Raw genomic sequence first — 8392 nt, forward strand, 5'->3', positions numbered from 1 at the left:
TCCATTCAGTCAACTGGTGATAATCGATGTCAGGGTATATCAAACACATGTGTTCTTGAGCAAGTAGATCCAATCTGCGAGGAAAACAGCAGTAACTGCCCCTGGCCATTTCCAAAACAAGGTAGAACCACAGTTGCCTGGGCCAGAAGGGAGCCACCACAATGATCTTGGGGGATGCCTTCTGAATCTTCAGAATTAACTTGGATAACAGTGGAAAGGCATACAGCAACACTCCTGTCCAAAGAAAAAAAAGAGAGAAAAGTCAGTTTTACAGGCCTTCTTGCATGCAGCCCTGGAACAAAATGTTCCTAGTTGATTGTTCAGAGAGAAGGTCTACTTGAGGAACTTCACACAGATGGATCAAATCTTGGAAGACCCCTGAATCTAGTTTCCATTCATGAGGGTCTACCCTGGTCCTTCTCATTTTGTCTGCCACACAGTTTTGCTTTGACAAAATGTAGATGCCTACAGAGTGAGAATGTGCTGTGACGCTACATCCCAAGCTAACATGGTTAGTCTGCAAAGAGGATACAACCCTGTTACCTCTTGCTTGCTGATACATCACTGTGGTATTGCCTGTAACCATTGAAGAGGTCCTGGGGACCAAAGAAGCTGCAGAGAATTGAGTGCCTTGATCAGGGCAAGCATCTCCTTGATATTTATGTGCTTGCATCTGTCCTTGGTGTCCTGCACCCCCTGCACTTTTCTCTCTCCTGAAACTGCTCCTCAAGCAAAGTCTGAAGCATCTGTGGTGACTGATTTAAGGATATCTGTTGACTCCAATAAGTGATTTCTCTTCTGACAAACCCCAGTACTGGCATGGGCGTTGATGCTTGGACCAAAGAGATTTAAGATAACACTGTATCCTTCTCATGTGAAGTCTTGTCAAGGGTATCAAGAGAACTATAGAACAGGGACAGCATGGGATGAGCAGGTGGAAACAAAAAACAAACAGTCTGATATGCGGAAACAAAAAACAGTCTGATATGCGGAATGAGGAATGACCCCCTGGAATGGAGGAATTTCCTCACACGTCCCTCTGTAACCTTGATGGATGATTTTCATAACCCATTTGTCTGATGCAATCTGTTGTCAAAGAAAAAAAAATGAAGGGAAAGACTTTCTAGAAGAGAAAGAGGGCCAGGGCAGGAGAGGATCACAAAGTCTTTTGAGCAGTCATTCAGACTTGGAGTATCTTTGGTTTTGGGAGGTTTGAGACTTATGTTTGGAACCTCCTTGCCATTCTTCTTAAATGTTTACCTAAATTCCATTAAAAAACAGTTTATCCCATTTTTGCAAATGGATGAGAAGAAAGAATATCCCCTAGGCATTTTGAAAAATGAGGGTTGAAAAATATTGGATATTACCTGGATCAGCCTGCCTTTTTCATAACAATTTTTTATCTTCTCTGCAGCAGAGGGGGCCAGACACTAAATTTCTATCCATAGCAGAATTTAAAATCTCATTTTTTATCATCTGGAAGGGTCTGAGAATGCAGCGAAGCAAACCTCCTTAAAAAATGTATTGATGGCCATAACCCTGGTAGGCAGGTCAGAGTCACACACACATTGCAAACAATGAGTAAATGACCTGTGTAACAAAAGAAACTAAGTTATTTAAAGCAGATTTTTTTTTTTCACAAGAAAAAAAAAAAAAAAAAGTTATGTACTTACTATAATGTTCCACCTGTGCTGTTCACTTCCATTATTCCTCAACTGATGGGTCTCTGATTCGATTCGGATTGAACTCAGCCACTTCTACCAGATCACTGGATCCAAAGGTCTCGAGCTTCTCCCTTTACCCATAATGCTCCGCCAACCTAACATACCTCAGATCAATTTTGCTGCCCCTAGAGGTAAAGGGACAGCATCTTAAAGAAATTAAGACAAAATATGAAAAGGAGCTGGAGCACAAACAAGGAACAAAGGTTCCCAAGAAAGACTCACAGAAGGAAAGGGAAGGAGGCAGGTGGGCTGGAAGTTGAGGAAGAATGAAAATGGACAACACGGATGAAATGTTATTTATCTGATATCTTTTTCAGTCATTCTTCAACTAATAGGACAGAGTCCCCAGAGAGAGTTGAACCTTGGATGGCCCTCATGAAAGAATATTCCAAAGTACTGTGGAGCCAACAGCATCTCCATTCCTGGAAACGGAATCCAGTTTGTAGTGAGCAATAAAACTGTGAGCATTAGCCCAAGTTGCAGCTGCACAAATGTCATCTATGGAAGACCTTGACCACAAAGCTGAAGAGTCTGTCATAGACCTCATGGAATGAGACCTAGGCAAAGATAATCTTTTACTACAGACAAAGGAGATACAATCGGTTAACTATTTGGCCAGTGTAACTTTGGAAACTGGCCAGTGTAACTTTGGAAACTGGCTTGCCCAATCTATTAGGACAGAAAGACAGACACACAACTGGTCAGTTTTCCTGAAATCCTTGGTTCTATAAAAGGTAAAAATGAAGCTGTCTATGCACATCCAAAAGATGGAGCATATACTCTCTCTTATTTGAAAAATTTGGAAAGAAAGCTGGGAGGTTAATGATATGATGGTTAACGGACACAGAACCTTAAGTAAAAAAGATGGATTGGTCCAAAAAGACACCCTGTCTTTATGAAAAAACGAGTAAGGAGATTTGGAAGATAGAGCCTAGAGTTCAAGCATTTGTCTCACTGATGGGAATGAGACTAGAAAAATGGTTTTCTGAGACAAAACTTTTCAATCTGACCTGGCTGAAGGTTCAAAGGGTGTTTGAGTCAGGGCATGTACCACAATAGTCAAATCCCAAGGAGAGGCAGCATCCTTTAATGGAGGTCTAAGTAAAAGCATCCTTTAAGAAAGGTTTTACATAATTTAGAAGAAGCTAAGGTAGAATGTTCTCCTAGATAGAAATTCAAAATGACAGCCAACCAGACCTTAATAGAAAAGCTAACACCTTCATCGAAAACCAACGCTAAAAAAATCAAGTATAGCTGGTACAGGGGCAGAAAAGGGTTCCATATCCCCACTTATAGTCTGGGCCTTTCCCATTTACTTTTGTAAATCTTTACTGTAGAAGCTTTTTGAGAAGATAACAAAAGCAGATGGACTGGGAAAAAGAGCTTGGGCTGTCTAGCAATCAATGGAATTGGAGAAGACATGCAGACAGTTTGAGGCCTGTTATGTCCAGATGAGATCATACCTGTCTAGAGAGACAGGAGATCTGAAGTGGGATCTAGTATCCAGGGCGGATGTAGAAGGTGAGGCCACAGGTAGGACGAACCAAATCTGATGAAGCCAAAAAGGGGCAATGAGGATAACTGTGTTCTTCAACCAGAATGTTTTCTGTAGAAATTTGGGAATGAGAGGTAATGGGAAGCAAGCATAAAGAAGACTGGAGGACGAGTCATGGTCTGGAGCAGCTCTCTGTGACTCCTTGTTGGAGGATCGGGGCAAAGAACCTGCTGCACTTGTTGTTGAAAGAAGAAGCAAAACAGGTTGCAGCATGGTTGACCACATTAATGGAAAATCCTAAGACATTAGAAATGACCTGCTTAGTCTGTCCGCAACCATGATGGATTTCCCTGGAATGTGCATTGCTATTAGAAAGCAACTGGAAGATCACCCACTGCCAGACTCTCACTGCTTCTTGAAAAAGCAGATAAAAAAAGACTTGGTTCCTCCCTGTTTTTGTTGATGTACAAGACCACTGACATATTGTCCATCTGAATAGCAACTGCCGCAGAGGAGAACAGGTCTTGAAAGGCCTGTGACTCTAGAACTGCTTTCATTTCCAGGACATTGATATGAGGTCTTGGTCTCAAGGACCAAGTACCTTGGACTGTCCTTCCCAATTAGTCCCCTTCCACCCCAGTTGGGAGGTAACTGTGGTCACCGCGGCCATGTGCAGGGGGGAAAAAAATGGATAGCCTTTGGAGAGTTCATTCAAATGATTCCACCAAGTGGAGCAAGTAATCCCTTGCTTGCAGGAAAAGATGCCTGGTTGGGACAGGGAGGAGCTAGTCGTACAGATTTGGAAACACTCAATACCAGCAGTCTTAAGTGAGCTGCTACCACTGCCATGCATTTGGTGAACACTCTGGGAACTATGGTGAGACCAAAGGGCAGTGCTCCGAACTGGTAATAACTGGTTCTCAGCTGTAAGCACATCTTCTGGAGCGCCTGTTCATTCTGATGATGGATCTTCAAGATGAATACTACCACGACTACATCCAAAAAATCCTTTTCCAGCAGCAGCAGAAAGGACTGATCCATGTCCATCCGGAACCTTGAATACTTTAAGAACTGGTTTAGTTTCCTGAGATCCAGAATGGGTCTTCTTTGGCAGCAAGAAGAATCTTAAAAGGTCCCAGATCTCTGGTCTGAGGGGACCTTCTGAATGACTCCTGTCTAGCAGTTTTTCTATTTTTAACAATGCTACTTCTCTCTGATTGGGTGAAACACTGGGGATTCTCCTTTCTTGTAGGGGGGAATTTGGTAAAAATGGTATGATATGACCTCTGGATACAATTCTCTGCACCCAAGAATCTTTATGGATAGCCAGGCTCTTCGGTGCAGAAACAAACCTAGATTCATCTAGAAAACAATTAAGCTTCCTTTCAGGAGCACTGGTAGGACTTGTCCATGAAGGAATCCCAGAAGCCCTGGTTCTGTGGCAACCTCTGCTGCGCAGGTAGCTTCTTTCAATTGAGTTCTCTCCTCTACCCTGGGAGAGCCATCCTTACACAAATCCTGAAAAGGACCCTGGGATTTAAGAAACTACATTATCCTACCTCCCCGTTGATTCCTAGAGAAGGGTCTTTGAGGGGTAGAAAAATGTATGCCCACAGCAGACACAGTATTTCCCTCTTGCTCACATCTGGAGAGCCTGTCCTTTACTTTGGGGCCAAATGGGGAAGATGCATCAAGGGGAGCACTGATTAGTGAAAACAAAGGTCCCCACAAAATCACACAGCAACATCCAGGCAATCTCCTAATAGCTATGCCTGCACCTGACACCCATGAGATACCTTCCATTGCTTAGGAGATCAGCTTCATGGATGCATTTGAAATCAACTGGAGGATGATGTACTTCTGTGACAGCAGAGCAAAGGTGTTACACACACACACACACACACACACACACACACACACACACACACACACACACACACACAGAGACAAAATCTGTCCAAAGCCCTGGACTCCCTCTGAGGGGGATGGACAGAACAGCTGTGTTCCGCAAGCTCTTTTTTGGTGGCTGCCGCCACAACCATGGAATCAACTGGGACCACCTTGCTCCAGTGTGCCCTGTCCTTGGGAGGAGCTAAAATTTTTTCTGGACATTTACGATCAGCCCCACAGTATCAAGTTCCTTCCATGCCCAGCAAGAATCTGGATGTTGAAGTTAGTCAGCCAGAGGAGTCACCCAAGAAGTAGACGGGCCAGACATGAAAGCCTCCAGGAACACAGATTACACCTGGGAAGGGGTATCAGAAGACCATTCTGTTTTAAAAGTTCTAAAATGCCTCCACATGAGATGTCTCCAGGTGGAGATCTGGGGGACCCCCTCCCCTTCATCGAAAACAGGGTCCTCAGTTATGGATTCCTGAAAGGAATTAGGCGTCTCCTTTTACGCAGACTCTTCCAAGGGATCTCCACAGTGGGATGCTATGGGGAAATATTGGAAGAAATGAGGATGTCCTGCGGGACTGACTGGAGACTTGATCAGGCTGGCTTGTCCCAGTGGAATGGATGAACGAGGCTCAGAGTAGAGAAACAAAAGGAGATATAGTTGTCTGATCCAAGAAAGGCAGTGATGTCCTCTCTCTTGATGAAGTTAAGACGCTCTCCAAAACTTGAAAAGGAAGAGGACCCTAGGAAACCAAAGTCAATGGCAAAGGAGCCAAAAATTCCAGAACCACTGGCTCCTGCAACCTGAAAGCACTTCACCTAAGGAATCAGACCCCAGCTATCCAGCATCAAAGCCCAGAGTGACAGAGATGGCTCCAATAACTTTTGATCCTAGCTCCCCCATATCTGGCACTGACAGTTCAGCACCAAAAGTCCTCTGGCTCCATAAGAATCAGGGCCAGGAAACTCAGGGGAGGTATCAAAGTCACAGAACAGACCGTCTTTGAATCCAATGAGGACATCCCCAGGGGTCTTGGATCTGTGGGCTCTGAAGTACTGGATCAGACTGGAGAAGGACAGACCAAAGGGTAAGTAGACAAAGGTTGGCTCACAGATCTGGTTAGAGTCTGAGCTGGAAATACCCCATCTGTATCCGAGCTCCCAGGAATTCTCTAATCATCCCATCCACAACAGCCTCAGATAAACTTCTGGAAAACCTGAGAGAAGATGTGGATGAAGGAGGTCTTGAATGTCTGCATAGGGGGATCCCTCCAAGAAGGGTGAAGGGAGCAGAGAAGTGACTGGATATGGGAGGAGGGGAGGTGTTCAGATCTGGGGCGATTTTGTTTAGAAGTAGTGGGATAAAGAAAGGAAGGATGTGCAATCCAGTGACCTCATGCAAAACCCATCTTTGGGAGCCAATTCTGGCTTCCCCTTAATTTCTTACAGGGAGTTTGAGCTGTGGAAGTATTAGATGAAGTAAAAGGGAGAAGGCACTTCAACACTAGCTTGTTCCTCCCATCATAGAGAGCTTTGGAAATGAACCCACAGTAAATAGAGCAATCTTCTTCCTTACAATATAAACATTCCCTGTGGGCATCCGAGTTCGGGATTTTATGCCTACAGTCGATGCATTTTTTTTTTTTAAGTTGGTAGGCTTCTCAGATATACTGGCCTATTAAAGTGAAGTCCAGAAAAGTACAAAAATTACTAATTTTTTTTTTAAAGAATAAGGAAGGAAATTGAGAAATAACTTCCATCAATGGCAGTGTACGGAATACGCTAACAAGTAAGGAAGAATAATTTAAAATGTAGAAATTTCAAATAAGACTGACCAGCACAGGTACTATAGAGAAGTACCAAGTGGTAGCAACTGTATAGAAAAAAATGCTAGAGAAAACTACCAAGAAAACAAGGGAGGCAGAAGAAAATGAAATTAAAGTATGTAAACAAGTTAAGCTACACTCACGATTATGTTAGGGAAAAAAAAATTCTCATGAGCAACAAGATCCACACCTGAAGCTGAATGGTGGTAAATGAGATCTGAAGTATGTTAGGTTGGCGAGGCATTATGGGTAAGGGAAGGAGCTCAAGAGTTTTGAATCAGAGGATCTGGTAGAACCTGCCAAACCGGACACAAGACGCATCAGTTGAGGAATACATGAAAAGGACAACATTAGATATGTAGATAAAACATTCCTCATACTTTCACAATATGTCAGAACAACCTTTAATATAGAAGCCTGACAATTTAAAAATCTGAAATTCAAAGTTGCAGAAGTACACACACACCCTCCCCCACCCCATACCTAATAATACTTTTCCCATCCTTATTAGAAACATGTAGAACTACAATTAACTAAGTGCTTAGCAGCAGAGGAGTTAACTAAGGTTATAGCTGCTGGGTCAGGTTTGGGAATAGTGTATACAAATTTAAGAGACTGAATACATCCTATCTAGCTTTTCAGCGACAGCTGGCTGACCATCGGGAAAAGTGCAGGCAGTTAAGACACACAACCTCTAAAGCACACAGGACAAGAGGAATGTGTGTAGGTTCTGGAAAATCGTTTTGCAGCAACTCACAGTATTTTTGAGGGCCTGAGAAACCTCAGTGTTCTCCCAATGAAAACACTGGGGCATTCTAGCAATAATCTCAGAGAAAGAGAAAACCCCCCACAGTGAGCATCAGAATGGTAGCTCTCCTCAAAGTCTGAATCAAAAATCTGAGAACAAAACTCTGAATCTGTCTCTGCAATTTCCTGTTCAGATTCACAATCCTGAATATCTTCAGTGAAGCAGGCATCCCACTTTATTTTACCAGAAACTACTCTACAAGAAGGATCAATAGCCTAAATCAAAACCTGAGTCAGTCCCAATGAACTACTCCTATCCAAAGAAATTTGAGGAGTAGTAGATACATGCTTGGTATTCTGTTTCTTTTTAAGAAGAAAAATTGGGTCAGCTATGTTACTAATGGCAGCTGCTGTTTCCCCAGGGGATGGGCACAGCATTCTGACACAACAGAGACACCTTCCCTGTACCCTCTCCCAAGTATGACAACAGGGATTCTCCTCTGCCCACTGACTGAACCCAAACAGCCGCAGAAGACATGGCTAACTCCTGGTACATAGTGGCTGTATGTGCTACACCAGAGGGATAGGGGATAAATGATGAGTGAAGTGAGATGCAACAAATAGCCACAGTAGTCACCCACCGGCAGCTGACAAACTGGTAGCCTGCTGTGGTGACAAAGGCAGTCTGTCACTCTTTCTTC

Source organism: Protopterus annectens, chromosome 14.part0 (genome assembly GCF_019279795.1).
Source record: "Protopterus annectens isolate FY-2018-M chromosome 14.part0, PAN1.0, whole genome shotgun sequence".
Classification (NCBI taxonomy): Eukaryota; Metazoa; Chordata; order Ceratodontiformes; family Protopteridae; genus Protopterus; species Protopterus annectens.